This window comes from Protopterus annectens, chromosome 1.part1, assembly GCF_019279795.1.
Source record: "Protopterus annectens isolate FY-2018-M chromosome 1.part1, PAN1.0, whole genome shotgun sequence".
Lineage (NCBI taxonomy): Eukaryota > Metazoa > Chordata > Ceratodontiformes > Protopteridae > Protopterus > Protopterus annectens.
Window position 1 is genome coordinate 982,861,861 of NC_056726.1, and position 26,714 is coordinate 982,888,574.

The 26,714-nt window shown below is 42.5% G+C and overlaps 1 protein-coding gene across 3 annotated transcripts in view; it reads left to right on the plus strand.

The window, feature by feature from the left end:
• LOC122808426 (zinc finger protein 585B-like) overlaps window positions 1–26,714 on the plus strand; it is a 281,651-nt gene that overhangs the window by 236,108 nt on the left and 18,829 nt on the right. The window lies entirely within an intron of this gene.

Genomic DNA, 26,714 nt, shown 5'->3' on the forward strand with positions numbered 1-26,714 from the left:
CCTCCATTTCATTGCAGGTTCAACTCATTGTCAATTCTCTGCACTGCCCTTTGGCTTATCTACTACGCCCAGGGTCTTCACAAAATGCCTGGCACCAGTAATTGCATACTGCAGACAAAGAGGAATTCAAATATATCCATACCTGGATGACTGCCTTATTCAAGCAGAAAGCAAAGACATTATTTTACAACATCTGGCGTTTGTCAAACATCTTTTAAGTTGCCTAGGGTACACAGTAAACGAAAAGAAATGAAAACTAGTGCCCTCACAGAACATGACATTCCTGGGTGCCAGCTTGAATACAACAGCCCAGATGGCTTATCTCACACCAGACAAGCAACAACAACTGACTCAATACTTCAAAATGATGGCAACAAAAACCCAACTCCATGAAAGAAAAATTCTGCAGGGGGGGATTTATGGCATCTTGCATACTCCTGATACCATTTGCAAAGCTGCATATGAGGATATTACAGTGGTACCTGAAGAGTAATGTGGTGCACAAGTAAGCAAGGGGGCACACACTCCTACCCCCTGTGCAGACAAGCAATGACCTTGTGGAATACAGCATTGACTTTCCAAGTTCAACTACAAGCACAATTCCTGCCAGGAAAGAAAAACACATTGGCAGACGACCTAAGCAGAAACATCATGGATCCCCATGAGTGGAAACTGGATCCACAAGTATTTGCAATGATAACTCAAAAATGGGGACGCCCAGACATAGATCTGTTTGCCAACCCCCAAAACTACCAACTTCAGAAATTTTGCACAAGGACATTCCACCCACTAGCCTGGAAAGTGGACACCCTCTCATTCAGTTGGAAAACATTAACAGTGTATGCCTTTCCTCCACTGCCTCTTCTAGCAAAGGTGCTCCTGAAAGTCAGATTAGAGGCCACAAATTATACTCATTGCTCCAGACTGGCCACACCAGCACTGGTATCCTATACTAAGGAACATGACCCACGGTTCACCATGGATTTTACCCCAAATTCCTCATCTGCTCACCCAGCAAAACAATCAGATTCTACACAGTCAGCTCAGGACTTTAAATCTGGCAGCAGGGCAAATTACCTAAGCAACCAGACAACATCTCTATCTAAAGCTGATTTGGATGTCATTCTGGAGGCCAGAAGGCCTAGCACCAGGAAAACATATTCAGACAAATGGAAAATATTTTGCGCCTGGAACCAGTCTAAAGGCCAAAATTCCCTTGCTCCATACATTCCTAACATCCTACAATATTTGACTGAGTTGTTGCACAAAAGACTTTCTTTCTCTTCTATTAAGATCCACGCCTCAGCAATTTCAGCTCACTACAACACGAATCCTCCTTTATTTTCACATCCACTCCTAAGACAGTACCTCAGAGGGGCTAAGAACATAAGACCATCCAGGAGGGCACCAACACCAACTTGGGATCTCAACTTTGTTCTGGAAAAACTTACACTGCTGCCCTTTGAACCAGCTATTTCAGCTGATTTAAAGTTCCTATCTTGGAAAACTGCCCTGCTACTAGCAGTAACCTCAGCTAGAAGAGTCTCAGAGCTACAGGCACTAATGGCAGTGGAGCCTTTTGTCATTTTTCATCAAGACAGAGTCGCTCTACGGACTAACCCTTCCTTTATGCCAAAGGTGGTATCAAGTGTAGACCTAAACCAAACCATTCATTTACCCACTTTTTTCCCAAACCCCCAGAACAAAGGATAAAGACTTCTGCACTCTTTGGACATTCACAGGCAATTACGTTACTACTTGGATAAAACTAAGGCTTTCAGAAAATCTGACCAGCTCTTTGTATCTTATGCTACAGGATCGCAAGGAAAACCTATCTCTAAACAGACCATTTCTAAATGGATAGGACACTGTATACGTTTCTGTTACACATATCATGGGAAACCGGTACCTACTAGCATTAGGTCCCACTCTACCAGGCTACAACATCATCAACAGCCTTTCTCAGGGGGGTACCAACCAAGGAAATTTTGGAAGCTGCAACCTGGAGTTCAATGCACACCTTCACCAAGCACTACCACTTACCTTTATACTCCAAGACTAGAGCTGGCTTTGCCACTGCAGTTCTGCAGGGCCTACTAGCTTCTCCAAACCCTGTTTAACTCCACCACCCATCCTTAGCTTTGGGATTCTACCCAAGTGTGATGACTGCAGCAGTGTAACACGAAGAACATAGTACAGTTTTGTACCTACCATAAATGTAGATGTTCGAGTGTATACACTGCTGCAGTCCAGGTTACCCTCCCTCCATCCCCTCTAATCTAGCTGAACTTTTCTATACCTTTCATTCTGATACAACCTTTGTGGTGTATTTGCTTGTAACTGAAGGTATTCCTGGTATTTTATTTACATGTTTTATTGGCAATATGTATTGCTCACCTACTAGGGGGCACATGACATCTGGGGCAAGAAAAACTGAAGAAAATGGCGTTGGATGCCTCTTAAATACCCCTGGCGCACTGACTTCATGGAAGAAGCGACAGCAACCGACACCGGACCAAGACTTTGGAACTCTGGCCAACTGCAGGACCGCCTGACGACAGGATAACCCAAGTGTGATGACTGCAGCAGTGTGAACACTCGAACATCTACATTTATGGTAGGTACAAAACTGTACTTTCTCAGGAGACCAGATAAGTTTCTGTCTGCTCCTCCTGGAAAAGAGTTCTTGTCTAAGGGTGTTCCAGTAGATGCCATGGTGGTGGCGGTGGCGGCCACGAAGAAGGAGTTGGCAGAGACTAATTCCTCTGTTTATCTGCCAAACAAGGAGTCTCGACAGATGGACAGATTTGAGAAGCATGTATTTAGTTCAGCGGCATTTACACTCCGCTCTCTGAACTATCTTGCTCACTTCACAAGGTTGCCGAGGAATCTCCTCGAGGAGTTAGGAGATTCCATACAGGGTGCTTGTCCTGAGGGGAGTCCCTGATATGATCTCTGCTCAGTTGTCCACCCTACTTTCTGTAGTTAACTCCTCCATGCGGCTGATGGAGCGAGCAGAGCAGCGGGTTCAGGAGTTGCCCTTAGGTGCCACTCCTGGATGCGCCTGTGTAATTTTTTGGAGCCCTTCAAGTTCACCTTCACCCATGCCCTGTTTGATGGTTCCTTCTTGTTTGGTCTGAAGGTGAAAGAAACACTCACTCGATGTGAGCAGGAAGGAGAAAGACTGCTGTGGGAGTCCATTTTACCGATGTCCTTCAAGGATGCATCTGCAGTCCTAACATATGGGTTGTCCTGCCTCAGGCAGCCCTTCGGTCGGCCGGATTCCAAAGTCTGGGTCTGGCCTCGGCTGATGTCGCACTTCACCCGACGTCATAGCTGCTGGGGTATAAAGGCATCAGCTGACGCCATTTTCCTCAGTCTTTCTTGCCGCGCGGTGCCCGAAGCAGAAGCTGTTCGCAAGTGCCGGTCGGTCAGATCCAGAGATTTCTACTACCGAAGACTTCTAAAAAGCTAAGTACCCCGTTGGGGACTCTTTCTTGCTTCAGCCGATGTCAGACAAAGTAAATAATTGTTTAACTTGTGGGAAACAAATACCTCATAAGGATTTCCACTCTTACTGCCTTCCTTGTTTAGGCCCGGACCATGACGTATCAGCTTGTCTAGCCTGTGCTTCCTTCAACCGACGGACGCTTAGACGTCAGTCGGAGTTTGCAGAGGAGTTTTTTGGTCCCGCTTTTGCATACAAAATGCCGTCGGAGACTCCGACTACACAATTAGCTAAAAAACGCAAGGAAAAGGACCGACACTCGCGGTCCGCGGTTTCGGCTGAAACCACGGTTAGGCCAACCGCGAGTGTCTCGGTTTCGGCGGAAACCGAGTCCTCGGTTCTTCCTTCGGCCGAAAGCAGGCCTCCGATAGCCGAGGCTTCACAGAGCTTGGTTGAAACGGCTACTGAAATTGCCCCTACAGAAGCAAGCACCCAGGATTTGTCAGATACTATTCCTTTAGACATATCTACCCCTGCACGTGGGGCTGCTAGGCCCCCTGCATCTATGTCTATCAAAGCTTTTTCCAGGGCTAAAGCAGCTAAATCTTCTAAGGCCTTACCTGCTAAAACTCCCTCATACAGGCCTACCTCTAGTTCTCAAATGCTCAGCCTGGCTGAGGATCTCATTTCTTTGATCAGGGGATCCCAACCTCACCCAGACAGGGCTTCTCAACCCCCTCCAGATAAGAGGCCTAGGACTGAACCCCCGGAACCTGTTTCTACAGACTATTCCTCGGATGACTCAGATATCTCAGACCCTCAGGAAGGCCCATATTCTCCTTATGAGGATTCTGATGCAGAAGACTCCATTCCTTCTGCCTCTCCTGCTGAAGAATTTTCTTTTGGGGAAACCTTACATGCTATGAGGGAACACTTTCAATGGCAGGGCCAGGATTTTTCAGATTCAAGGAAAAGGCTAAGGACCTTTTTACACTTACCACAGCATAGGCCTTTAGCCATTCCTCCAGTACTAACAGTTGTTGATGATGCATATAATGATGCCTGTACTGCCCCTGATTCTCTTCCTCCGGCCCCTGCCAAGCCTGACAGATATTACAGGGTCCCGGACACACACTACCATTTGTATAAGGCTCCTGTTGCAGATCCTGAAACCATTTCACAGGGCCCTAAAGCTGTGGCAGCTGCTTCTGCCAAAAATCCTCTCCCCTCTGAAAGGGAATCTAGAGCATTAGAGAGATGGGGTAAAAAGGTTTATACTTCTGCTACTCTTTCGGCCAGGGCCTTAAACTGTCAATTTCACATGATTCAGTACCAGGAATTTTTGTTAGACCAGCTAAATAAAAAACTGTCCTCTCCTGAACCTATAGACGGCAAGTCCCTGCAGGATTTGGTACATAACTCTCAGCAGGTCAGTAACCATTTCTTAAAATGTGGCTATGATGCACTGGAGGCTTCCTTTAGATCAGCTATGACTGGAACAGTGATTCGAAGGCATACCTGGTTAAAAGAACAATCCTTACCAGACCATGTTAAGTCAAAACTCTTAGATGCTCCTATGGAGAAACAAAGTTTGTTTGGCTCCCCTGCACAGGAGGTTCTAAAGAAGGTGGAGGAAAAAGCAAAATCTGTCCAAACAGTCAAGGATTTCTTACAGGTCCAACCTCCGAGGTTTAGCAGAAATTGGCCTTCGAAGAATTGGTCCTTTCCAGACACCTCCAGAGCACAGAGAGGCAGAAATAGACGCCCAAGAGGCAGAGGTCAATCCAGGGATGCCTACAGGTGACGTCAGTGGCAACCTACCAACCAGAGAAGTACTGCCACAGATTCAACTGCAAACACTTCCACAGGGCAGACACAATGACTTGGCTCTGATTCCGCCTACCAGGGAACAACTGGAAGCACCCTTGGGCGGAAAACTAGCTTTATTTTCCAACAACTGGCATTACATTACAGGAGACAAATGGACTTTACAAACAATAGACAAAGGCTACAGGTTTCACTTCCACACTCTACCAAAAAAGAGAGGAATGCCAAACCTACCACCAAGCCAAAAAACAGACGCTCTAAGACAAATCAACAACTTACTAAGGATGAGAGCTATAGAAAAGGTACCGCCTATGGAACAAGGCCAAGGATTTTACTCCAGGCTTTTCCTTGTACCAAGAAAAGAAAATCAATGGAGACCTATTCTCGACTTGTCCGCTCTGAACACATACCTCATTGTTCCAAAATTCAAAATGCTGACCCTCCAGCAACTTCTTCCCATGCTGGGCAAGGAGTCTTGGCTGGTGACTCTAGATCTCAAGGAGGCATACCTGCACGTCCCTATAAGACCAGATTGCAGAAGACACCTCAGATTTCTCGCAGGATCAGAGCATTATCAATTCTCAGCATTGCCCTTTGGCTTATCTACTGCGCCCAGAGTATTCACGAAATGCCTGACATCAGTAATTGCTCATTGCAGGCTTCAGGGAATTCAAATTTACCCATACCTGGACGACTGCCTAATACAAGCGGACAACAAGGCAAAATTAACAAAAGATTTGGAAAAGGTCATACAACTGTTGCAAGCCTTGGGATACACAGTCAACATGCAAAAATCAAGACTAGTACCATCCCAAAGGATAACATTCTTGGGTGCAGAACTGGATACATCAACTCAGATGGCTTTTCTCACAGAAGAAAAACAAAAGCAACTACCAGTATATTTCATGACATTAACAACACAAACTCAGCTTACTGCAAAGAAAGTCCTGCAAGCCCTGGGTTACATGGCATCCTGCATAATATTGATTCCACATGCCAGGCTGCATATGAGAAAGTTGCAATGGTACCTAAGGAATGTATGGTCTTCAACACAAGCACAGCCTAGAAGCCCAGATTCCAATAATTGCCTGAAGCAAGAATTCCAGTGGTGGGCTCAGGCCTGTCAGTTGAACAGAGGACTGCCTTTCCACAAACCTCATCCAATCCAGACCATCACCACGGACACCTCAGACCTAGGCTGGGGGGCGCACATGGTGGACAAGTGCATACAAGGCCTATGGACCCAAGACCAGATGAATCTACACATAAATCTAAAAGAGATGCTGGCAGTGAAACATGCAATCCAGGCATTCCGACCATTCCTTCAACAAGGTCACCTGCTAATAAGGATGGACAATACCACAGTCATGTGGTACATCAACAAACAGGGAGGTACACACTCATATCCTCTATGCCGGATGGCAATGGACCTGTGGAATGTGGCCCTGAATCTCAACATTCAACTTCAGGCCAGATTTGTACCAGGAAAAGAAAATTCACTAGCAGACACCTTAAGCAGAACTACCATGGATGCTGCATCCAGATATCTTCAAAACCATAACAAAGAAATGGGGATTACCAGAGATAGACCTGTTCGCCTCCCCACACAACCACCAATTGAAGAAATTCTGCTCAAGAGCATATCGCCCACTAGCTTGGAGGGTGGACTCCCTTTCCTTCAGCTGGAAAAACCTGACAGCATATGCATTCCCACCTCTTCCTTTGATGTACAAAGTCCTCCTGAAGATCAAAGAGGATCAGCCAAGGGTAATCCTGATAGCTCCAGACTGGCCGAGGCAACATTGGTACCCGCTACTGAGAAGCACGTCTCGGACACATGCATGGCCTCTACCTCTATGTCCCTTACTTCTAACACAGAACAACTACAAGATCCTACATCCAAACTTGAAAACACTGCAGCTAGCTGCTTGGAATGTTGCATAAAACAAAATAACCCAGTTTTATCTCAGAGGGTTAAGGACATTATCCTGGAGGCTCGCAGACCCTCCACAAGGAAAACTTATTCAGCCAAATGGAAAAGATACCTCATTTGGAGTGCAGCAAAGGGAGAAAATGTCTCATTGGCAAACATAGCACACATCCTGGAATACTTAGCAGAACTGTTCCACAATGGCCTGTTCTACTCCTCCATTAAGATTCATGCATCAGCAATCTCAGCAGAATACAACATGGATCCTCCTGTCTTCTCTCATCCTCTACTCAGACAGTTCTTGAGAGGAATCAAAAACGTAAAGCCTCCAAGGAAACCACCTTTACCTACATGGGATCTCAACTTGGTGCTGGAAAAGTTTACACTTCCCCCTTTTGAACCAGCAGCAACAGCAGATTTACAGTTCTTATCTTGGAAAACTGCTTTCCTGCTAGCAATCACTTCAGCAAGAAGGGTATCTGAATTACAGGCATTAATGGCAGTACAGCCCTTCCTTATCTTCCATCAGGATAGAGTGTCTCTGAGAACCAACCCTACCTTTATGCCAAAAGTGGTCTCCAGAGTATCATTGAACCAAGCGATTCATTTACCTACATTCTTCCCCAACTAACAGAACAGGGGGGAAAGACTGCTACATACCTTGGATGTGCACAGACAATTACGCTACTATCTGGACAGAACTAAGACCAACAGAAAAACTGACCAACTTCTGGTAGCATATGCAACAGGAATGCAAAGAAAAGCAATCTCAAAACAGACTATCTCAAAATGGATAGGAAATTGCATTCGATTTTGCTACTCTTTTCATGGAAAGACAACTCCTGAAAATATCAGACCTCATTCCACAAGAGCTACAGCCACCACTACAGCTTTCCTACGAGGAGTGGCTACCAAAGACATTTTAGAAGCTGCTACTTGGAGCTCCGTGCATACATTTGCCAAGCATTATAACCTCCCTTTATACTCCAGATCCCGAGCAGGTTTTGCAACTGCTGTGTTGCAAGGGATCTTGACTACACCATCTTTATCTTAGTGCCTCCTCCCCCAGTTTGGCTATGGTATTCTACCCATATATTAGGACTGCAGATGCATCCTTGAAGGACATAGTACAGTTTTGTACCTACCATAAATGTAGATGTCTGATAGGTATTTATTTATTTTTTATTTTATTTTATTTTACATTTGTTGACCGGGCTAGTCTAGCTGGAGAAATTTCCATTTTCAGTAGAGGCCCGGGGAGAAAAGCTCCACAGAGTGATATACATTCAGAGATGAAAAAATTTACATACAAACAAAAAATGTCATACAAAAATGTAATAGCAGTACTCAATATAATGAAAATCTAAGAGTTAGTAATAAGAGTTTGCAAGCAAACATTAAAAATAAAAGATAACACTTATATATAAAAAAACTACTACAAGAGTTAGTTACTATAAACACTCCATACAGTTCAAATCTCAATTAACAAGTTGGAAAAATACTGAAAGGATTAATATAGAAAGGAGTGAGGGTAAGGAGAAAAAAAGGTGGGAGTAGAAAGTGGTGAAAATAAAAGTGGATGCACTGCAGAATAGTAGGTAGAGAAGTAAGGGGAAGACAGAAGACAGACAGAAGGCATGCAGAATAGAAAGGAGAAGAGAAATGGTTTTATTAGGTAGTAATAGTGATAGACTAATCAGGTTTATTACAGGAGCAAAGCCAGTGATTTTGGAAATGCACTTTAATGTTCTGTTTGAAAAGGGGCAATGAAGTTATCTTTGTTATGCTAGTGGGTAACAAATTCCATTTTGTCCCAATAGCATTGGTAAATAGAGAGTCACCAGCATTATTATTTGACTTTGTTGATCTTGTCAGAAGTTTGCTGGATGAGCGGAGAGAGTTGAGATTTTTATAAGGGGTTATGAGTTGTGAGAGTATGGGGGTATTATTAGGTTGGTATAGTATTTTATGGGCAATGCAGAGTTGATGGATTAAAAGATAGTTCTGAAACTCAGGCCAGCCTAGAAATTTTAAGTTGAGGCAGTGATGAGTTCTATAGGAATTACCAGTAGCAAAGCGGGCAATGTTATTATAACAGGTTGCCAGTTTGTTAAGGCTGGTTTTTTTGAGGTTAGTGAAGATAGGCGCAGCATATAGAAGAGTTGAAATAAGATGAGAGTGAGCAATCCTTGTTCTGGTAGATGGTGTAAGAAAAGGTCTGATTCGATATAAGGATCCTATCTTTCTGTTAACTAACTTTATGGAGTTGTTAATGTGTAGGTCGAAAGAGAGATGATTGTCAATTGTAATACCTAACAATTTAGTTGAAGTGTCTGGTAAGATAACAGTGGCGCTGTTTGAAGAGATGGAGAAATGTAAGGGGGAGGTTCTAGATGTGGGAGTAAAAAGAAGAAGTTTGGTTTTTTTGGCATTTAGTAAGAGGAAGCGACTAGAGAACCATGTTTCTACTGTACTGAATACTTTTTGGGTGAGAGAGATTAGTTCTGGGGTAGATGGAGCTGAGCAAATGAGTGTCGAATCATCTGCATATTGAATGCAGGTTGCTTGAGGGATTATTGTTTGAAGATCATTAATGAAGAGGGAGAAAAGAAGTGGGCCGAGGATAGAGCCTTGAGGAACCCCAATGGAAACAGGCAGGAGAGATGAGATGTGATTATCCCGGAGAACAGCTTGTTTTCTGTTAGTGAGGTAAGATTTAAACCATTTAATAGCTGGGGGATCAAAGGAGATGGATTCGAGAGTATTAAGTAATACGGGGTGGTTTACCATATCGAATGCTTTGGAGAGGTCAATGAAGAGGGCAGAAGAGAGTAAGTTGTTGTTTCGGTTCTGGTTTATAGTCTCTACAAAAGAAAGCAGGGCAGTGGTAGTACTATGATGTGGTCTAAAGCCATGTTGGCAGTTTGCTATTATGTTATGCTTTGAAAGATATTGTACAAGTTGAAGGTGGATACACTTTTCCATAATTTTGGAGAGAGGTGAGAGGAGAGCAATAGGCCTATAGTTGGAGTAGTCAGTTGAGTTTCCACCTTTGTGAAGAGGGATTATATGAGATACCTTCCATACTTCGGGGATGATTCCTTCACTAATTGTCCTATTTATAAGAATAGATATAGGATATGCAACAACCTTAGCAGCCTTTTGAAGAAAAAGGGAAGGGAGTTTATCAGCAGAGGGGGTGCATGGTTTTAGCTTGAGAAGAAGTCTGTGAATATATGATGTGGAGATAGGTTGTAGAGAAAAGTTAAAAGAGGAGTTGGTTAGTTTACTTGGAGGACAGAAGTTGTTGGCATTAAGTTGTTTAGCTAGTGCTTGAATAGTTTCTGTGAAGAATGAGTTAAGAGCATCTGCAGTCTGTTGTGGGGTATCAGGGTCTGCATTTAGTGGGGAAGGTGTTTTGGAAGTTCCTGGTGAGAGGAGTTTATTGATTGAGGACCAGAAAAGTTTAGAATTGTTAAGATGGGTTTGTTGTAGGTCAATATAGAATTTCTTTTTATCGGCTATAACTGCTTTTTTAGTTAGATTTCTATGCTGTCTGAAGAGTAGGAGATCTGTTTTATTTCTGTGGGATCTCCAACTAGCCCAGACTTTATTCCTAGCGAGAATAAGATTTTTGGTTTCATGGGAGAGCCAAGGGGCTGTATTGGATTTCATTCTAATAGCACGTTCCGGTGCATGTGTGTCAAGAATGGATAAAAATATTTTGTTAAAATGTAGTACTGCATCTTCAAGAGGGAGTGTTTTTAATGGGTTCCAGTTACATGCGCTGAGTTCGGCTTGAAATAGTTCAGGATTAAAATGTTTGATGGTACGTATTTTTCTAGTAATGTGGGGATTTGGACAATCATTTCTTTCTCTTGTTATAAAAGTTAAGGAGTGGTCACTAACATCGTCTGGCAAGGTTCCTACTTTGTAATTAGTTTTTAGTCTGTTTATAAGTATCCAGTCTAAAATGCTTTCTCGATTAGTGTGTTTATTGAGCCTAGTAGTCAAGGTAATGGTTTGGGTGAAGCCGTGAAGGTTAATATGGGATGAAGGATTTTCTGCATTAATGCTATTCCAGTCTATGTTCAGGTCTCCTAGAATGATGGTTTCCTGTGGATAAGTAGCTGATATGCAACTAAGATAATCTTTGAGTATTGGAATATTGTTACCAGGAGGCAGGTACATACAGATGATATATATGGATTTTTTGGAATTTAATTGGAGTTTGATAATGATGGATTCTATCTTGCTGTCTTGAGATGATAGGGGTGGAAGGCTAGTGATATTAAGGTGGTTTTTAAAAAGAATAGCAACACCACCACCTTTTCTTTTGGGACGATCGAGTCTTACTATGTTATAGCCTTGGGGAATAATTTCAGTGTCTTTAGTGCTAGGTTTTAGCCAGGTTTCTGAGAGGCATAGAATATCAAATGAGTGTATGTGAAGGAGGGCATGTAGGTATGGTACTTTGTTGTTTAGGCTTTGGGTATTAAGATGTCCGATTAAGAAGCTATTATTGGTTTTGGGCATATATACTGTGGGGGAGGAGAGTGAAGGGCCAGGGTTAGGGTGGATATCACCATCTTGAAGGGTAGGATTTCTACATTTGATAACCAGGTAGAGTCTATGTAAGGTTAGATTTTTATTTTTGTTATAAGTTGTCAAGACATAGTTGAGATGTCTAAGTCTGTGGAATTTTGGTAGTTGATAATTGGGGGTTAATGAAGTAAAAGGATAAGAGATAAGTGGAGTGATGAATGTAGAGGTGTGTTTATGTGGAAGGAGGGATGGAGTATCAAGTGATATCTTGTAAGAGGATAGGAGATAGATTGAGCATAGGGTGGAGAGTAGCAGGAATGACAGTAAATGCTGGCTAGGTAGGTAGGGAGCCATGGTAAGATGAGTTTGAGAAGTTAGAGAAGGCAATAGAGTGTATGGGAGACAGGATGTATTCTACTGTAGAGTAGATATAAAGGTATAATAGGAATAGGGAAGAGTGGACAGTAAAGTGTTAAGGATTAAAGTGGGATAGATAAGTAAAAGATGTAGAGAGGAGGAATGGGAAAAATACAGTGGGAGTGGGTTGTAGAGGTGGGGTGTGTGTGGATGGGAGGAGGTTTGAGCGGGATGGAGAAGGATTGGAAGTGAGGGATAGGGGAGTGGCTAACAGTACTATAAGGTTAGGACCCCGGTGGGTGGGTGGGAAATGGGGGTAGGGAGGGGAGCGGAGTGAGCCCGTAGGGCGAATGGAGCGGGTACACACAACAGAGGTGGAGAGCGTTGACAATCAGAAATGCAGGTAGGTATGGCAGGAGCAAACAGTATATGGAAGGAAGAGAAAGACAGGAGACCAAAGGACACCAGAGGAATAGAAATAGGTATGCAGGAGTAGGTAGAAAACAAGCAGTAGGAGGTAAGGTCGAGAGGGGTGAGGTGGAGCTGAGAGGTCAGGCAGAGTACTGGAGCAGTACCAGCACTATTAGCAGGGAGATAGGCAGACTGTAAGATAGAATATCTAGCTTAAGGGAGATAGGGAAAGTAACAAATAACTTTAAGGGCTGATTCTAGGCAAGAGAAGTAGTGATGGAGAAAGAGAATAAGGAGAGCGCCACCTAGTGGCTAGGGCAGGGAAGAGAGGGAAAAGTCTCAAGAAAAAGAGAGTAGTGTAGAGGCAGGAGAAGGCAAGAGTAAGGGGATATGAGAAGGAGAGGTACCGGCTGCTAGGCACACAAGCACAGGGAACTAATAACTCTATAGGTTGACTGGAGCAGAGGTTAAGAAATCATCAGTGCAAAGCCCATAACCTACTTTGGTTCCTTGATAGAGGAGTAAATAAGGGAGGCAGATAGTCTTTCAGTACTGTAGGCAAGGCAGGAAATCGTCCGACACCTGTAGGGCGAAGGCAGGTCAATATTCAAAAGGGATTGAGCTGAGAAATTTTTTTGTTCCTTGATAGAGGAGTAAATAAGGGAGGCAGATAGTCTTTCAGTACTGTAGGCAAGGCAGGAAATCGTCCGAGACCTGTAGGGCGAAGGCAGGTCAATATTCAAAAGGGATTGAGCTGAGAAATTTTTTGGTTCCTTGATAGAGGAGTAAATAAGGGAGGCAGATAGTCTTTCAGTACTGTAGGCAAGGCAGGAAATCGTCCGACACCTGTAGGGCGAAGGCAGGTCAATATTCAAAAGGGATTGAGCTGAGAAATTTTTGGTTCCTTGATAGAGGAGTAAATAAGGGAGGCAGATAGTCTTTCAGTACTGTAGGCAAGGCAGGAAATCGTCCGGTATGCATCTGCAGTCAGGATTACCCACCCTCCTTCCCCTCTGTGGTATTCCTAGGGTATCTATCCCTCTGTTAGCTAGCTGGGGGAAATTATTATGGTGTATTTGTTTTGTATATATGTATATAGATATATATATATATATATATATATATATATATATATATATATATATATAATTTTTTGTTCTCTACTGTTTGGAATTATTTGCATTTATCCAAACTTAGCCTTCCTAGAGGGCTCCTGGCATCTGGGGCAAGAAACACTGATGAAAATGGCATCGGCTGATGCCTTTATACCCCAGCAGGGTTCTATCTTAGTACATCGACATTTCGAAATAGCGAAAACGAATTAACCGACACCAGAACATCGAAAGTCACGTCACCGACGCCAGAAGATCGACAAGGCAGAAGACCGACGGAGGAAGACACCGACGCTGAGAACACTGAGATGGGGAAAGGATGTGTAAGTATGCGGTAGTGACGGACGATAGGGTGCGAGTAAGGTAAGTGTGTGATGCTGGTGTTTTGTAGGGGTAGGGGTGGGATAAGTGAGTTAGGGTTAGGGCGCGGGTTAGGTGAGTGTGCGAGTAAGGTAAGTGTGCGATGTTGGTGTTTTGTAGGGGTAGGGGTGGGATAAGTGAGTTAGGGTTAGGGCGCGGGTTAGGTGAGTGTGCAAGTAAGGTAAGTGTGCGATGTTGGTGTTTTGTAGGGGTAGGGGTGGGATAAGTGAGTTAGGGTTAGGGCGTGGGTTAGGTGAGTGTGCGATAGTGACGGACCTTAGGGTAAGGGTTTGGGTTAGGGTTAGGGTTGTAGATAGTTGTGTATGTATGGGTTAGTGTTCGTTTGTAAGGATTTTGGTGTGCTTGTGTTGTGTGTGTGGGTGTTGGATAGGGGATGTGTTTTGTTTGTTGGTATGATGTGTCGGGTGTATGCGATGTCGTGTTTGTGACATGTCGATCTTCTGGCGTCGGTGATATGACTTTCGATGTTTTGGTGTCGGTTAATTCGTTGTCGCTATTTTGAAATGTCGATGTAGTAAGATAGATCCCCCAGCAGCTATGACGTCGGGTGAAGTGCGACATCAGCCGAGGCCAGACCCAGACTTTGGAATCCGGCCGACCGAAGGGCTGCCTGAGGCAGGACAACCCATATGTTAGGACTGCAGATGCATACCTATCGGACATCTACATTTATGGTAGGTACAAAACTATACTTTTCCTCTCGACCATACCCCAAAGGTCAAAGGGAAGGTAAAATGTGGTTCAAAAAGTCCCCGAGGGTTTTTCAGGAGACACAGAGTGAATCCTCCTTCAGAGGCAGAGGAGGAGGAAATGGTAGACATCGCCCTAGAGGCAGGGGCAGTCCGCAATACCAGCAAGGCCGTGATTCCTTTCGAGGGCGGCCTTATCAGCGCTCCTGATGTGGGGCCCGACTGCATTTCTCTAGGGCCAGTCGGGGGTCGCATCTCTTTGTATTCAGAAGCCTGGCTAAATATCACCCAAGACAAGTGGGTACAAAGAGTTGTTACCAGAGGCTATATCATACCCTTTTCCCTTCCACCATCTGTTCCCAAAAAGATCCCAGATGTTTCACCCAATCACAGGGATCAGGCAACTGTGGAGATCAACAAGTTGCTCTTAGAGTCATCCAGCCCGTCCCAGCAGACCAGACAGGATCTGGAACTTACTCCAGGTTCTGTTTAGTCTCGAAATGAATCAGAGACTGGAGTCCAATTTTGGACCTCAGCAGATTAAACGAATCCATGAAGAAGGACAAGTTTCGGATGGTCACACTGCAGTTGATACTCCTGTTGTTAGGGAAAGACTGCTGGATGTGCTCTCTGGATCTCCAAGACGCCTACTACCATATAAAAATGGACAAGGCGTCAAGGAGATGTCTGCGCTTCTGGCTGGGAGACAGTCATTATCAGTTTCGTGCTCTGCCCTTTGGTCTCACCACAGCCCCTAGGGTGTTCACCAAATACTTGGCAGTAGTGACAGCTCACTTGAGACGTCAGGGATTCCAGGTGTTTCCTTATTGGGACGATTGGCTCCTGACCGCCCCCACCATCCAAAACAGGGATGCCACCATTCAACTTTGTGCTCAACTAGGGATCTCCATAAACTGAGAAAAGTCTGCATTACTGCCCTTGCAATATGTGATTTATAGGCACAGAGGTAGACACAGTGGATATGACCGTTCGCCTCCCCGCCGAAAGAGCACAAAAACTCATATCACAAGTTCAGCATAGTCTTCCACTTCGGAAGGTCAAAGCAAAATTAATTCTTCTTCCACTTCGGAAGGTCAAAGCAAAATTAATTCTTCCAACTTCTCAGTACGATGACCTCAACCATTCTGTTAATACCTTTAGCCAGGTTGCACATGAGAATCCTCTAATGGCTCCTGTTTTCCCAGTGGTCATTCCAATACCTACTGCTGAATTACCCTATCCTGCTGACTGAGTCATGCAAAAAGGACCTTCATTGATGGATAGCCCCCAACCACTTGTTCACAGGAGCTCCCTTTCTTCCTGCCCAACCCGTTGCCACTGTGACCATGGATGCCTCCCAGGTCAGGTGGGGGGGCATTATCTTGGCAGGACTGTCCACGGCACATGGCAAGAACACAAGGCTCATCTGCATATCAGTGTTCTGGAGATGAGGGCGGTGCTTCTGGCGTTACAAGCACTTCAGGACCTTCTTCCTCCAGGGACGATTGCGATACATTCGGACAATGTCGGTTGTGTGGTATATCAACAAACAGGGTGGTACCAGATCTTACCCACTCTGTCGAGAGGCCATGCGAGTTTCGGAATGGGTGATTTCTTCCCAGCACTTTCTGGTGGCAATGTACATTCCGGGGACAACCAACGTGATAACCGACAAGCTAAGCTGTGCTATCTTACTGCCTCACGAGTGGTCTCTGAAACGGGAAATAGTGGAACAGATTTTCCAGAGATGGGGCAGCCTTGCTGCGACCTTTTTCCAGCTCAGTCAATGCCAAGTGCAGCAGCTATTTTTCCCTAATTCCTCCTCTGGGGGAAACACCAAGAGACGCTCTGGCCCACAACTGGCCCACGGGATTTTATATGCCTTTCCTCCATTCCCTCTTGTAACCAAAGTGATTCAGAAAGCCAGTCGCCTGGGAAGCGAGTTGATCCTCATTGCTCCTTACTGGCCTCGTCAGGTCTGGTTCCCCTTCCTCGAGCCTCTTCTCCTGGACGATCCTTGGATTCTGGACCCAGTTCCATATCTATTGACCCACATGTTGGGTTCCCTGCATCCCGCTCTCCACACCCTCAAATTGACGGCATGGCTGCTCCAGTTCCATCGCTAGACAGGCTTCATGATGTTTCTTCATCAGTATCACATATTCTCTTATCCTTGCATAAACCCTCAACCAGAAGACTGTATGACAGTAAATGGAAAAGGTTTTCTATTTGGGCACAGAAAATGAACATGGATCCTTACACCGCTGCCATTCCCGTGATTCTGGAATTCCTTTCAGAGCTTTTTCAACAGGGATCTGCCATGGCCACCATCAAAGTACAGTTGGCGGCAATCTCTCATTTTTATTTAGGGTCCCCAAATGCCAACCTTATGTGTCATAAGCTATGCAAGACTTTTTTGAGAGGAGCCACTTTACTGAGACCACCATTACAAGAACCTGTGGCTTCTTGGGACTTAAATTTTCTGTTGTCCAAATTGACATCCCCACCCTTTGAACTTTCTCACTCATCTTCTGTAAAATATTTTTTATTTTTAGTAGCTATTACATCAGCCGGACGTGTGTCTGAGCTACAAGCTTTGTCTATTAAGCCACCTTATTTAGTCTTTCATAAAGATCGGGTTTCTTTACGTACCAATACTTCGTTTGTTCCCAAAGTTTCTTCTAATGCCACCTAAAGTCAGTCCATTGAGCTTCCAGTTTTCTTTCCTGATCACTGTAATGCAGCTGAATATCGTTTCCACCAGCTGGGCGTTCGTAGACAGCTACGTTTTTATTTACAACGGACCAAAGAATTTCAGAAGTCAGACCAGTTATTCATTTCTTTTTCCAACTCCAGATTGGGCTTGCCAGTTTCTAAGGTGACATTGTCTAATTGGATTTCTAGTTGCATAGCCTTCATCTACAATTCGGAGAGGAGACCTTTACCCCACAGGATCAAGGCTCACTCTACCAGGTCTCTGTCTACCTCTGCAGGTTTGTAAGCCAGGGTACCACTTGATCATATTTGTGCAGCAGCTATGTGGGCTACCCCTCACACCTTCATTACTCATTATAAATTGGATTTGGCTTCTAAGGGTAGAGCATCCTTTGGCTCCATGGTGCTCAGGAGTATTTTCCAATGAGCTACCCAAGAATAAGGCGATAGGGACACTGTCCCATATGTAAAAATGAAGGTGAGATTGGACTACCTAACATAAAGAAGTTATTTATTCACCATAACGTTCCATGTTGGTAGTCCATCTCACCCTTCATTTTTACCAACCCGCCCTCTTGCCCCCATCCTGGAAGATCTGGAGGTAATAATTTGATTCTCTTGGTTGGTGAACCTTTAGTATTGGTTTGTTGGTTAGGGGGGGTTCTGTTTCTAGCGAGCAGCAAACAAGATCTGGGTATTGCACTGGTGCACCATGGGATACCTGCTTAGCCATGAGCCAACCAGAAGTCTTCGAGCTTGTAAACGGCCAAGTCGGAGTCGAGGATTGGCTCAGAACCCATATGTAAAAATGAAGGGTGAGATGGACTACGAACATGGAACATTATGGTGAGCACATAACTTTTTTTTTTTTTTTTTTGCATCCTGGGATTTTCCTCTTTTTCTGCAACAGTTTCTTCCTTTTGTTGTAAAGTTTGTTCATGGCAAGGGACCACCAGATTGGCTTCCTTTTTTGGAGGAGAGCATCTTTGTTCTCTTGGGGATGGCACGATTCATGTATTAGTGTTGGACTCAGCAGTTGAACTTTCAGTTCCCGTCTGCATGGGTGTCATGAAGTTGTCACTTCTGACTTGAGTAGCATGAAGTTGGCTTTGGAGAAGTTTTTTACGGAGGTTTCATTACTGGGGGGTGGGGGTTGGGATGTGGATGTCAAGGGTGATTAGCTTATGGTCAGACCTGACCAACGAGGGGGTGACCATGGGTGTGGAGCATCAATTTCCCATGTTGGTAATGACTAGGTCTAGGATATTGGTGCTCCTGGTGGGACTAAGGATTACTTGATCCAGGGTGTCGGAATTTATGAATTCCAGGAACCGTTGGGCAAAGGTGTTGGTACACGAGTAGTTTTCCCAGTTAATTGCAGGGAAGTTGCAATCACCCACTATTTGGGTGTTTGGTTGTATCTTAATATTTTCCAGTATGTTTAGAAAGGTATAGTGAGAATCTTGGGGCATGGTGGGGGATCTGTAGCAAGCTACAATTTGGAATTGCAGTCTTCCCTAGTGTTAGTTGCACCTGGAGAATTTCAGATGCATTGTGTTGGGCAACTAGCCTGGTGTTGTGACTATCCTTGGTGAGTATGGGCACTCCTCATCCTTTAGTGTTTTGGTCCTGGTTTGGTGGACAAAAAGTGTGGTAAGAGTTGTAGCCTGGTATTGCAGGGATGCTCTCTGGAGCCTTGAACCAGGTCTCAGTTACTACACAGATATCGATATTCTCCATTGTTAGGAGTGCCTCGAGAGAGTGCATTTTGAGGTTTAGACTTCTAGCACTGAGTAGCATTACCTTCAGATTTTGCATGCTTGTCTCTGTTAAGGTGGTGGTTTTGTCTTTTGAACCTTCCCAAAAAAAGGCACTGTATGGGGTGGCAAGAGCCTTAGCCAGTAATCTGAATCCCAGGGGGGACAGGTGCAGACCATCTCTGGCAAAGCATAGTGGTCTGTCGATCATGTCGTCCCAGGCAGATACTGAATCCCCTTTGAATGACACCAGAAGCTTAGCCAGTTGTGGAAGTCAGTCATTTTGTCCTTATACTGTGTTATCATTCTGGGCGAAGGCAGGATGCTACTCAGGGCTAGGGTCATACCTGCCTGGGCCACATGATCTGAGAGCTCTTCCATGTCTCTTTTCATGTAGTCCAGGGAGGTACATCGCAAGTCATTAACACCAACATAGACAATGACAGAGTCATATTTGTACTTGTTGTGGAGTGACTTGAGTGCATGCATTATATGGCGGATTCTGGCACCTGACAGGCAGCTGACTGTAATTTTCTTCTTGTTCAGCCTGGTGAGTGGGACATCAGTGTGCCTGACTATAGAGTCACATATGACAAAAGTGTTGAGTACATTGTCTTGCCTTACGGACTGCTGTTGGGTGGCACACTGGTGTTGTAAGCTATGTGACACTTTGGTTGTGTTTGGTGTTTGTTTGCGTTTCAGCTTCAGAGGTCCTTGTTGCTTGGGCAGGTTAATGTTAAGGGCCACCACATATGTGGGTTTAGTGTTGCTGTGTGTGGGTGTTGATGGTTTGGGTTTAGAAGGGCTATGTGTTGCTTGAGGTGTAGTGCGGGTGTTGACCTCCTCTTGACTGTCTAGCACAATATTGGGTGGATAGAGCTTTGCTTCCAGTTTGGCTATGTAAGTGCATCTCTCGCAGGTTGTAGTGTTGGGTGGTAGGAGGAGAGGGTTGTCTGTGTACATGAGGGAATTGCTGCCTTGCGCAGTATGCCCAGATTCACCAGGTGGACAGGAGAAATCACCAGAAGCTGTCCCTTGGACATTCCTGGTTTGGTGCTTTTTTTTTTGTAAAGTACAAGAGCTGTTTTCCCTTACCTTAGCAAGGTACTTTGCAGTTATAGGCTGTTTAGTGCCTATGATTAATTTCTCCTTATTAATAAGGAGAGTTGAGTGCTTGTATCAGTTTAAGGCTTCCTAGTGCTTTCCAGCAGGTATTAGAGCAAGTGCTAGTCACAGGGATGCTTAAAGGTAAGATGAAACAAAAAGTGTTTATCCTAAACACTGCAGTGTTCACTAGAGAAGTTAGATGTGAAAGTAGGTAACTTAAGTTATACCTGTCTAAAAGTTAGGTTTTAGTGCAGAGTCAGTATTTTTAAAACAGCAAGATAGATTGAAAGGGGGTGGTCACTTTTGTATTCTGGTACTATGGAATACAATAGGATTGCCAATAAATTTAAATAGTTGAAGGGGGGCGATTTCACAAAATGATAATTTTGTGCTTACACAAGCCAGTAAAAGCAGAAAGGAAATTAGATATATGGTCAAATTAACATAAGGGGAAGACAACTAGAAAGACAGTGGTGTTTAAGAACACTGCAATAACCGGAGTGGGGGGGGGGGGACTTTCTGCCCGACTCACAAGAGACAGAGCTGTGGTCTCTTTTCAAGTTTTAAAATGCAGTTAAAAGCAGAATACAAGTAAAACACAGTGTAAAGAAAACAAATCACATTATTCAAAGTAGAAAAAGGCAATAAAGTAAAGTAACAAATAAAAAGCAAACTAACCTTTCCCCTCACAGCAAAGTGTAGCAGAGACTGGGTGAGCCTTATTTAGTAAAGAATAGAATGAGCTCAATATAGTGTATAACAACAAAATCAGCAATATGCCAAGAGTTTAAATTTAGATTTGTGCTGCAGTATAAGAAATCTACTTTATTTTCTTTACTTATTCATGTTGGCCGCATGTACAGTTATTTTCAGTGGAAATTTTAGATATGTTCCTACTACTGAACTGCAGTCTGTCAATCGTTTGAAGAATGCTCAAAAATAATGCCTGTAACTAATGCATCTGTCTTCTCAACAAATAAATATCAGTACACAGCAGTTAGAATGTGTAGTAATTAAACTGGTTTTAAATACCACACTCCATATCTTTCTGGGTAGTGAATCCTTGGACTGCCACACTTATCTGCTTTTGCTTAAAATTATTTAAAATATAAGACACTACTCTGTACAAACATGTAGGTTCATAGGTTGGTACTAGTCTATCGGCCCTAGGGCCTATGCAAGCCTAGCCATAACAGTTCCCTGGATATTTCTTACAATATTTACTTTTCTGGACCCCGGTCTAGTAGGGCTTCTGACATGATCCCCTGGGTGAATTTCCTATCCCCCATCCAATCATCAAGTTTCCTTTTGAAGAGGGCCAATGAGGCGCTCTGCTTGACAAGTATGGGCAGTCTGTTCCAGAGTATGGGGAGTCTCTGGGTCAGGAACCTATCCCTCCAGCATGTTTTGTTCATTGTGATGACAAGGTTTAGATACCTAGAGCGTGTGGCTCTGAGGGATTGGGATTTCTTTAAGTGGAGCATGTCCAACAGCTCAGGGTTTGACATGCCCTTGTATGTTAGCAGAGATCGCCTCCGAGTAGACGATATGCCACAGAGTATAGCTGGAGTTTTTTTTTAGACGGTCAGCATATGGCATCTGCTTTAGGCCTGTGATTCTTTTAGTGAGGTATTTCTGTGGCATTTCCAGCTGTTGCAGATGTCTTGTGAGGTACATACCAAATGGGGCATTATACTCTATAATGGGTCTAATGAGGGATGAGTACAGTGGGACAATTACCTCTTTTTTTCTGGATGAAAAGCCCTTAGTGATGAGGTGTGCCACATAGAAGGATTTCCTGACTGTTGTGGCGATGTGGTTATCGAAAGTGAGACCACTGTCCACCTGTGTCCCTAAGTCTCTCATCACACTTTCGATGTTTAGTGTCTTGCCACCTGTGTGATAATTCATGGGTACATGTTTTTTTCCAAAGGGTATAACTATACATTTCTTGGCATTAAGCTTGAGCCCATGGATCTGGCACCAGGCATCTGTTTCTGTAAGGGCATTTTGTAGAATATCCACATCATTTGGGGATTCAATAATGGCTCCAGTTTGCAGTCATTTGCAAACTTTGTTAGCCAGAGTCTCTTAGTGTTGGCCTGTACTTCAGAGAAGTAGATGCCAAACAAAAGTGGTCCCGGGACTGAACCCTGAGGTACTCCAGTTGTTTGGAGCTGGATTTGGTGTCTGCTACTTTTACAGTCTGGGTTCTGTCAGTAAGCCAGTTGGCAACCCATTGAGTGACGTAGGGATTTATGCCCAGGTTAGTAAGTTTATCTATGATTCCAGAGTGGGGGATGGTGTCGAAGGCCTTGGCAAGGTCCAGATCGGCTGTGTGGACTGCCTTATTCTCGTCCACAGCCCTGGAGATTGATTCGAAGAAGTCAATCAGATTCAGGAAACAAGCTCAGCCCTTCACAAACCCAAACTGGGTGGGGTCCAGTGTTTGAAGGTTGCCAATGTCTTTGTTTATAAGTTCCATGATAATGTGTTCCATGCCCTTGCAGATCAGGCTTGTCAGACTGATGAGATGGTAGTTCCCAGGATCCAAGGTGGATCCTCCCTTGTGGAGTGAGATAACTGTAGCTGTGCGCCACTCAGTGGGCACGAAGACTGAGGTGAGGCTATGAATAAACATGACACTTAGGTGAGTTGCCATTTAATTTTGTAGTTTATGTAGTACACAGCCTGGGATGTCATCTGATCCCATGGATGCTGTATTCTTAGCTTTGGAGAGTGCAGTTTCTACCTGTGTGCCCGTGATTACCGGAATTTGGAACTCTTTTGGTATTGAGATGGGCCCTTTAGGGGGTGAGAGGGGGTGAAGTTGGCACTAAATTGATCTGCCAGGATATTGGCAATATCCTTGGGATCAGTATATTTAATCTTATTCTGTTGTAGCTCAGAGCAGATCTGAGCATTGCCATTAAGATTCTTGACATAACTATAGAATGCCTTGTGGTTGTGTTTGGAATCTTTGGCAATTTTATTTTCGTAACCAGCTTTTGAGGATTTTATGAGGGATCTCAGCTTTTTACTAAGGCTGGTGAGGGAGTTTTTGCATCCTGGGATTTTCCTCTTTTCTGCAACAGTTTCTTCCTTGTGTTGTATAGTTTGTTTATAGTAGGGGACCACCAGATTGGCTTGCTTTTTTTGGAGAAGATCATCTTGGTTCTCTTTGGGATGGCACGATTCATGCACGAGTGGATGTGCACGCAGTGCCTTAGTGTAGGATTCTGCAGTTGAACTTTCAGATCCCGTCTGCATGGGTGTCGTGAAGTTTGTCACTTCTGACTTCAGTAGCATGAAGTTGACTTTAGAAAAGTTTTTTTAAGGACACAACTAGTACATATTCACAGACTAGGATTGAATTTTTGGATGTTATGTTGCAGAAGGAAAACGAGGTCTTGACTACAGAGATATATAGGAAACCTTGTAGGTGAAATGCTGTCCTACATAGAGATAGCATGCATCCACCACACATACACAAAAATATTGTTAGGAATCGAGCAGTACGTCATTCTCATTTGATAAGTAATGATTCTGTGTTTTCAGATGCTGTTACAGGGATGGAACAGGAGTTTATAGATAGAGGTTATCCTAGGAAAGATCTTGTAACTCTACATGAAGTAGAACGTGAACAAGTAGGACTACCATATATAAAAAGAAGTAATTCAACATATGAGAAACTTATTAGGAGTAGAGATGATAGGAGAAGGATAGTTATTCCCTATACTAATAACAACACTTCTATTGTAGATGTTAATAAACATTGGAGATTTCTACAGCTAGATGAGATACTAATAACAACACTTGTATTGTAGATGTTATTAATAAACATTGGGGAATTCTACAGCTAGACGAGATACTAATAACACTTGTAATGTAGATGTTATTAATAAACATTGGGGAATTCTACAGCTAGACGAGATACTAATAACACTTGTAATGTAGATGTTATTAATAAACATTGGGGATTTCTACAACTAGATGAGATACTAATAACACTTGTAATGTAGATGTTATTAATAAACATTGGGGAATTCTACAGCTAGATGAGATACTAATTACACTTGTATTGTAGATGTTATTAATAAACATTGGGGAATTCTACAGCTAGATGAGATACTAATATCACTTGTATTGTAGATGATAATAAACATTGGGGAATTCTACAGCTAGATGAGATACTAATAACACTTGTAGATGTTGTTAATAAACATTGGGGAATTCTACAATTAGATGAGATACTAATAACATCACTTGTATTGTAGATGTTATTAATAAACATTGGGGAATTCTACAACTAGATGAGATACTAATAACCCTTCTATTGTAGATGTTAATAAACATTGGGGAATTCTACAGCTAGATGAGATACTAATAACAACACTTGTATTGTAGATGTTATTAATAAACATTGGGGAATTCTAAAGCTAGATGAGATACTAATAACAACACTTGTATTGTAGATGTTAATAAACATTGGGAATTCTACAATTAGATGAGATACTAATACCACTTCTAGATGTTATTAATAAACATTGGGGAATTCTACAGCTAGATGAGATACTAATAACACTTCTATTGTAGATGTTATTAATAAACATTGGGGAATTCTACAATTAGATGAGATACTAATAACATTTCTATTGTAGATGTTATTAATAAACATTGGGGAATTCTACAGCTAGATGAGATACTAATAACACTTGTATTGTAGATGTTATTAATAAACATTGGGGAATTCTACAACTAGATGAGATACTAATAACACTTCTATTGTAGATGTTATTAATAAACATTGGGGAATTCTACAGCTAGATGAGATACTAATAACACTTCTATTGTAGATGTTATTAATAAACATTGGGAAATTCTACAACTAGATGAGATACTAATTACACTTGTATTGTAGATGTTATTAATAAACACTGGGGAAATCTACAATTAGATGAGATGCTAATAACACTTGTAGATGTTATTAATAAACATTGGGGAATTCTACAGCTAGATGAGATACTAATAACACTTGTATTGTAGATGTTATTAATAAACATTGGGGAATTCAACAATTAGATGAGATACTAATAACACTTGTAGATGTTCTTAATAAACATTGGGGAATTCTACAACTAGATGAGATACTAATAACACTTCTATTGTAGATGTTATTAATAAACATTGGGGAGTTCTACAGCTAGATGAGATACTAATAACACTTGTATTGTAGATGTTATTAATAAACATTGGGGAATTCAACAATTAGATGAGATACTAATAACACTTGTAGATGTTCTTAATAAACATTGGGGAATTCTACAATTAGATGAGATACTAATAACACTTGTAGATGTTCTTAATAAACATTGGGGAATTCTACAATTAGATGAGATACTAATAACACTTGTAGATGTTATTAATAAACATTGGGGAATTCTACAATTAGATGAGATACTAATAACACTTGTATTGTAGATGTTATTAATAAACATTGGGGAGTTCTACAGCTAGATGAGATACTAATAACACTTGTATTGTAGATGTTATTAATAAACATTGGGGAATTCAACAATTAAATGAGATACTAATAACACTTGTAGATGTTCTTAATAAACATTGGGGAATTCTACAATTAGATGAGATACTAATAACACTTGTAGATGTTCTTAATAAACATTGGGGAATTCTACAATTAGATGAGATACTAATAACACTTGTAGATGTTATTAATAAACATTGGGGAATTCTACAATTAGATGAGATACTAATAACACTTGTATTGTAGATGTTATTAATAAACATTGGGGAATTCTACAGCTAGATGAGATACTAATAATAACACTTGTATTGTAGATGTTATTAATAAACATTGGGGAATTCTACAACTAGATGAGATACTAATAACCCTTCTATTGTAGATGTTATTAATAAACATTGGGGAATTCTACAGCTAGATGAAATACTTATAACAACAGTTGTATTGCAGATGTTATTAATAAACATTGGGGAATTCTACAATTAGATGAGAGCATCAAGGATTTAGTAGGCACTTACCTTGGCATTAGCTATAAGAATACAAAGTCATTAAAAAGAATGCTTTGTTATGAAAAGAAAGGAAGAAATAGGGTGATCTCCCAAAGAAAGGGAACATATGCTTGCCATAATTGTAATCAGTGTGGTTTTATTATGAATTCAAATGTCTTTGATCATCCAGACACTGGTGCTGTGTATGAGTTTAATCATTATGCTTGTAAGTCTAGAAATGTGGTTTACCTCGCTCTGTGTATGAATTGCCAATGTTTCTATGTTGGTAAGACCAATAGAACATTAACAGAAAGAATTGGAGAGCATGTTTATGCTATCCACAGAGAAAATGAGGGTAATGCCCTAGCTAATCATGTTTTACAACTTGATACAACACATACCTTT